This window comes from Sturnus vulgaris, unplaced genomic scaffold (assembly GCF_052056855.1).
Source record: "Sturnus vulgaris isolate bStuVul1 unplaced genomic scaffold, bStuVul1.hap1 Scaffold_180, whole genome shotgun sequence".
Classification (NCBI taxonomy): Eukaryota; Metazoa; Chordata; class Aves; order Passeriformes; family Sturnidae; genus Sturnus; species Sturnus vulgaris.
Genome location: NW_028276110.1, coordinates 1,542,386 through 1,548,999, shown reverse-complemented (window position 1 = coordinate 1,548,999; position 6,614 = coordinate 1,542,386). Strand labels below are relative to the sequence as shown.

At 59.5% G+C, this 6,614-nt stretch overlaps 1 long non-coding RNA gene across 1 annotated transcript; it reads left to right on the top strand.

Annotated features, from left to right (window-relative positions):
* Positions 1 to 4,657: 4,657 nt before the first annotated feature.
* LOC148218560 (uncharacterized) lies at positions 4,658 to 5,349 on the top strand. Its single transcript, XR_015800320.1, has 2 exons — positions 4,658 to 4,953; positions 5,234 to 5,349. It is a non-coding gene; the product is annotated as an uncharacterized LOC148218560 (long non-coding RNA).
* Positions 5,350 to 6,614: the final 1,265 nt, after the last annotated feature.

Below are 6,614 nucleotides of genomic sequence, written 5' to 3'. Positions count from 1 at the left end.
GAGGTCTGGCCTGCTCACAGAAGCTGTGCCTTGAGGTCTGACCCAGTGTGGACAACCTTGCTCCACATTCCCCAACCCCATCCTGTCTGTCCGCACTCACCTGAGACCTGCTTTGCTTGGAGAACTGGCTGCACTCAGGCAAACAGGGTTTTTTCCCCTTTTTTTTAGTTTTGAAGCAATCTAAAACTCCTATTTTTCCCCATTGAATACAGACACACACCTCAGGTGTGTGCCAGCCCAAAGCCCCACCAAGGAGTTTTCAGCTCCGGGGATCGGCGCTTTGGGGGCGCTGCCTGCAGTCGGCGCCATCTTTCCTTTCTGCCTCTAACTCCCGTCATGCCCCGCGGCCCCATAGAGCCCCATTGGAGCCGGGACTACAACACCCATCATGACCCACGCTCCACAGAATCCCGGTATCAATCCCTTTATGTCCCATATGTGTCCCACAGACCCTCCACGATCCCTAAGTGCCCCCTCAGCGCTCACTTGGGACCCCCCAAAAACGTCTCCAGATCCCCTGAATGCTCCCAACCCCATCGATGCCCGTTACAGCCATTTCTGGGCATTCATCTCCTGCCATCCCCCACGAGCTCACAGCACCTCATAACACAGTTCCGTGCCTAAAACTCCTGCCGTGCCCCGCGCCCCGGCTCTCTGCGGAGCGGGCGGCCAATCGCCAATTGCCGGCTCCTGCAACCGCTGTCAGGGCCGTGTCTCCTGCAGCCGCTGTCGCTGCACCTGCAGGGCCGCGTCCGGCTCTGCTGGGCTCCCCAGCACGGCCCGCAAGGACAGGGACGCGCTGGAGCAGGTGCCCAGGAGGGACAGCGAGATGCTGTGAGGGCTGGAGCAGCTCTCCTGCAAGGAAAGCCTGAGACAGCTGGGCTTCTTCAGCCTGGAAAAGAGACTGAGGCTTAGGCTTAGGCTTAGGCTTAGGCTTTACTGAACTGTGGCCTTCCAGTACCTGACGGCAACCTACAAGAAAGTCAGACAGGGATTTTGTACAAGGGCAGGCAGAGACAGCACAAGGTAGAATGGATCCAAACTGAAAGAGAGTAGGTTTAAAAGAGGAATTCAGATAAAAAGACTTTCCTGGAGCACGTTGCCCAGAGAAGCTGTGGATGCCCCATCCCTGACAGTGTACGAGGCCAGGCTGGATGGAGCTCCAGATAAGCCGGTCTAGAGCAAGGGGTCCCCAGCCACAGCAGGGGGTTGCAGCGATGTGATCTTTCAGGTCCCTTCCCAGCCAAACCATGCCATGACCCCATGATTCTGGGATACCTCCCCTCCTCATCCTCGGGCAGAAAAAGAAACTTGGGACCAAGTTCCACATTGCAGATGATGTCTTTTGGCAGTCTGCAACTGTCTCAACAGAGAATGAAAAGAGATGAAAATACTGACAAGATTTCTCTTTTCTACTTGAAATTTAAAGGCTCTGCTCCTGTCCACACTGGCAAAACTGTCAGAAGAGGCAATTCTTCTCCACAAAATGCTTCATCTCATCCAAAGAAGAAAGCCACAAGCCAACAATCTTCTTTATGCCTACATTTCTTTATTTGGTTATTTCTCTAATACGAATTAGCTTCGTTTTTTATTTCTTTGTTTGTTTCTTTCGTTCCGCGGGGCGCGCGGCCGCTCCTCCGTTGGGCTCGCGGAGGAAGAACGGCCGCGCGCTCCGGCGGCTCCGCAGCAGCGGCAGCAGCAGCAGCAGCAGCGCTTCTCTCGATCGGTTTTCCGCTCGAATTCCGACTCGCTCTCCGTCCCCCTTTTCCTTTCACACTCCCTCTACTCCCGTTCCGTCCCGTCCGTGTTCCGCCTCCCCCAGCCCGGCTCATGCAGCGCTGCGCAAGGCGCCCGTGGGCGAGCCGGGCCCCTGCCCGCCTCTGTCCGCACTGGCTGCGGCGCCTTTTGAAGAGCCTCTGCAGGAGCTCCTCACTCTGCTGGTGGTGGTGCTGGAGCATCATCGCCTTTTGGCTCCGCCTGCCGCAGGTCCTGGCCGGCCCCGGCCCCGAACGAGGCCCCTCCCGCGGTTCCGCCCGGAGCCGCCCCGCAGCCGCCCGGCTCCCGCCCCGTCGCCGGCAGCTTCCCCGGTGCGAGCCCCGCCGCCCGTCAGCTCGGCCGCCGGCCCCGAGCCGCCGGAGCCCGGGGCGGCTGGGCAAGCAGCAGCGCCTGGGGCGAGTGGGTGCCCCGGGCAGAATGCCGAGAGCGCGGTGCCGTCCGCACGGGCGGAGAAGCCTCCCCTGGAGCAGCTCTACCGGGAGGGCCCGCTGCTGGGGAGGGGCGGCTGCGGCAGCGTTTACGCCGGGACCCGGCTCGCCGACGGCGCCCCGGTAAGAGACGGGGCCGGCTCGGAGCGGGGAGAGGGGGATCGGCGGGCGAGGAGCTCAGCCCGCCGCTTGTCTTGGCTTGCAGGTGGCCATCAAGCGAGTGGGCCGGGATCGCATCTGGGAGTGGGCGCGGCTGGTGAGTGAGCGGGGCCAGCGGGAGCAGCCGGCGGGGCGTGCCGGGCGGGGCTGAGGCCAGGCCCGGCAGGGTGGGAGCCGGGACGCTGCGAGGGGAGCGAGCGTGGAGTGAGCGGGGGCCGCGCAGCGTCCCGGGCCCGAGCAATGTGAGCTGCGGTGGCGCCGGGCAGGGGGTGCCGAAGGCGCGGCGCAGCATCGGCCCCGCTGACGGCATCGCGGTCCCCCCGCAGCACAAGGGCGCCCTGGTGCCACTGGAGCTGGTGCTGCTGTGGATGGTGTCGTGCCCTGGCTTCCACGGCGTCGTGCGGCTCCTGGACTGGTTTGAGCTGCCCGACGGCTTCGCGCTGGTCATGGAGCGTCCGGAGCGCTGTCGGGACCTGTGGCACTTGCTGGACGCGGGGGGGTTCCTGCCAGAGCCCGTGGCGCGGGGGCTGTTCCGCCAGGTGCTGCAGGCCGTGCGGCACTGCACCAGCCGCGGCGTCCTGCACCGCGACATCAAGGCCGAGAACATCCTCGTTGACCTGGCCACGGGCGAGGCGAAGCTCATTGACTTTGGCTGCGGAACCTTCCTCCAGGACACGTTCTACACCCACATGGCAGGTGAGCCCAAAGCCAGGGCCCAGCTGGGCAGCGGAGGTTCTCCCCTTTGCTGGCACAGGGGAAGACGGAGGGAGGGAGGGGGAATCCTTCTTCAGCCGGCTGCAGCCAAGTTGTTTTTTGGCGGGGGCAGGGGCTGGCTGTGTTTGAGCTGGCTGGGAGGGAGGGAGCAGCATCGGCCTGATGATCTGTGCCCGTGTCCCATAGGAACGCCGCAGTACAACCCGCCAGAGTGGATCCTCTTCGGCTGCTACCATGGCCAGCCAGCCACCATCTGGTCCCTGGGCATCCTGCTCTATGACCTGGTCTGCGGGCACCTTCCTTTCAAAACCCCTGAGGACATCGTTCGAGGCCAGTTCTTCTTGCCACCCCGGGTGTCTCAAGGTGGGGATATGTTTTAAAGGCACGGGAGCAAGAATGGGCTTGGGAGATGGCAGCTGGCACATAAGCGTCCTGCTCCTGCAGCTAGGGAGGAGGTTGATCTCCTGGGCTTAGCTGGAGGAGGTGGCATGTGTGCTGCTCTGCTCCAAAAGGGAGGATGGATGGGAAGCTTTGGGTGCAGCTCCGAGCACTCCTAGTGTGGGGTGGGCACTGTGGAATCTGGGAGAGCATGGACAGGAGCAGACCAGGGGTTTTTGGTTTCTCTCTGCAGAGTGCCAGCACCTGATCAGGTGGTGTTTATCCATGGACCCCGCAGACAGGCCATGCCTAGAAGACCTTTTTGAGCATTCCTGGCTGCAGAACCCCCAGGTGGCCCAGGAGACAGCAGAGATCCATCCCTCTGCACAGTAGGATCCAGGAGCCCAGCAAGTTCCAGCTGCTGGTGTCTCATGGCGCTCAAAGCAAACCCCAGAGCGTTTCCCTGTGGCCGTGGCACGGAGCAGAGAGCGCGGCCGAGGAGACGCTTCCGTGGGTCCCCAGCGAGTTGTGGAGGGAGCAGCTCAGGGCTCCCCGTCCTATTGGAGAAGTGGTGGCACAGTGCAGTGAAGTTGCCACAGACTGGACAAGGGGAAACATCCCCCTACAGCTCAATGGCATCGTGATGTCCCCACAAGCCGAGGCACAGCTGGTGTGTTCTTCTGGAGCACGATGTGGAGCCGGAGAACACCATCCTCGAGCTGGCCGCTGGCGGGGCAAAGCCCACGGGCTTTGGTTGTGGCCCCTTCCTGGAGGACAGGACAGGCTCTGTGCCCCGACGAAATCAAGATGAGTCCCCAGCCGGTGCAGGGGCGGGGGGATGCTCGTGCTCCCAGGCATGCCAGGGCTCGGCCTGGCCACGCGCCGGAGGTTCCCCGCTCGGCGGCAATGGGGAATATTCATCTTTGCTCCGCCCGCCCAGCTGCTTTTTGGCGGGACGGGAGATGGATGTTGTGCAAGGGGAGCCGGCTCCTGGCCTTGCCGACAGCTTCTGCCAGCCAGCCTGGTGTGGACTGGGGTGGGGGCAGCCTGCCTGACAAAAGCATCCATCCATGAGGATGGGGGACAGCAGAGGGGGGTGGGTTCCAAAGCCATGCCCCAGCTGCTCTGCTTTTCAGGCCCTTGAGGAAGGGGTGGGCTTACAGGCAGGAAAGGTGGGGTTTTTCCCCACCTGGGGAGAGGTTTAATTCTTGCATGGAGTGGTCAGACCCTCCCCAGGCCCCTCAAACATTGATAACCTTTGGTGGTTTTTCTTCTTTCTATGTCTCATTTTGAATTGACTTTCATGCGATTGTTCTTTGTTTTTTCCAGGAAGATTGCACCTTGTGCCCAGACCGGGTGGGGAAGCGCCGGCACTGGACGCACTCCACGGAGGTGCCGGCGCTACCCGGGGCAGCCACGGTGTGCAGGGACATCCCCTTCAAGAAGGACGAGGACCTTGTGTGGGATCAGCTCCTCTCCTGGCAGCAGCTCTGCAGAGGTGGGTACCCAGCTCCACAGCACAGGTGGCACAGGGGCAGATGGGAGTGGGCACACGAGAATCTCGCTCTTGCACCTGCTGAGGGGGTTGCTGTGCCGTGCTTAAGCAGAAGAGGTGGAGCGTGGCCTGCCCTGCTGCTCTCCTCTAAAAATGAGAGAATGGGTTGGGAGGTTTGGGCTCTGGGCACAGCCAGCAGCCTGGCCCACGCACAGGCCCTGGTGGGACAGGGGGGACAGGAGCCTTCTGTGACTGACCGTGGCTTTCTGGCTTCTCTCCCCAGGCTCCCAGCACCTCATGCCATGGAAACGGCACCACTGGGCCTGCCCATCTGGGAGGGCTGCAGGGCGGCAGGTGCTCATTTGCTGCCAAAAATAAATCTTTTTCTTGTTATTGCCATCATCGTAATCAGAGCTTTTCTTTCATCCTTTTCTAAGTTTTGGTCTCCCTTCTTCCACCCAAATCTTTTTCTGTCCTTCCTCAGCCACGTGGTGGCATTTGGGATGGGGTGTTAAGCAACCTGAAAAATTCAACAGCAGCTCCTGTTGCCAACTGCAGCAGCCCCTTCAAGAACCCTGAGCTTCCAGCAAGGTCTGAGTGTGCCTTGCAAAAGGGAGTGGTTTGCAGGGCTGGAGCTGTCACCCCTCGGCAAAAGCTGGGAGGAAATCACAAGTGGCAAAATGCCATTTTGGCTCCAACACTGCCCAAATTCTTCATCCTTCCCCCTTCCATATAATTGATCAAACTTCCCAGGGAAAACAGCTCAATGTCCTCCAAGAGTCCATTTTGACATGGAAGTTGACAAGTTCAATGTTGGTCATATGCCTTTTTCTGGGCACCAGATGTTACCCCTCCATCACCATGCAGGCATCCTGCCTTGCTCCTGCTCCCAGAAACAGCAGCCCCACCCCTCCCTATGGCCTGGTGCCCTGCCCTCTTTGCCAGCCCTCCCCACACCCTCTCACTGTTCCCTGAACTGCCCAGGAAGGAAAAGCCACTTGGCATGGCAGACTGTGTGGCCTGCCTGAGGATTCCAAAGCCACACGAATTTCACAAATAACTCCTGGGATTAGCACATGCAGGTCACATCCTCACTTGAGGATATCCTGCTCTCCGTTCACTCCCCTGGTCTCCACCGACAAGAAGAAGGCTTGTGCTGGAAGAAAACTGTTTATTTTTTTAAATAGAACTTGTTTTTCAAACCGCTGGGTGTTCATTCTTTTTTGGCAAAGATACAGTATTATCTGAACAATCTCTGCATATATATAAAATATATGTGTGTGCATATATTTATAAACTTGAACAGTTCTGCAACCTTGTGTCATTTACAGCAGCCCTTCCTGCTTCCTAACAGAGAAGAAAACTCCAACAAAGGGTAAAAATGCAGCCCCTCTCAACCAGAGGAACTGAACCACATCCATCTGTGGCTGGAGAGCATCCCACCAGCTCCAGCTGGGAGGCTTGAACTTGAGTGTAAATGCATCTTCTTAGAGCATTTCTAGACACTGGCCATTGCTAGACAGGGCTGTGCTGGGACACATGCCACCCTCCCCTGTGCCCATCCCTTGGGGAGGGCACACCAAGCACAAGGAGCAGCCCTTGAACAGGTGGCAAGTGGTCCTCACTCTGCAGGTGGGCTGTGACTTTCTAACTCAAATACCTAC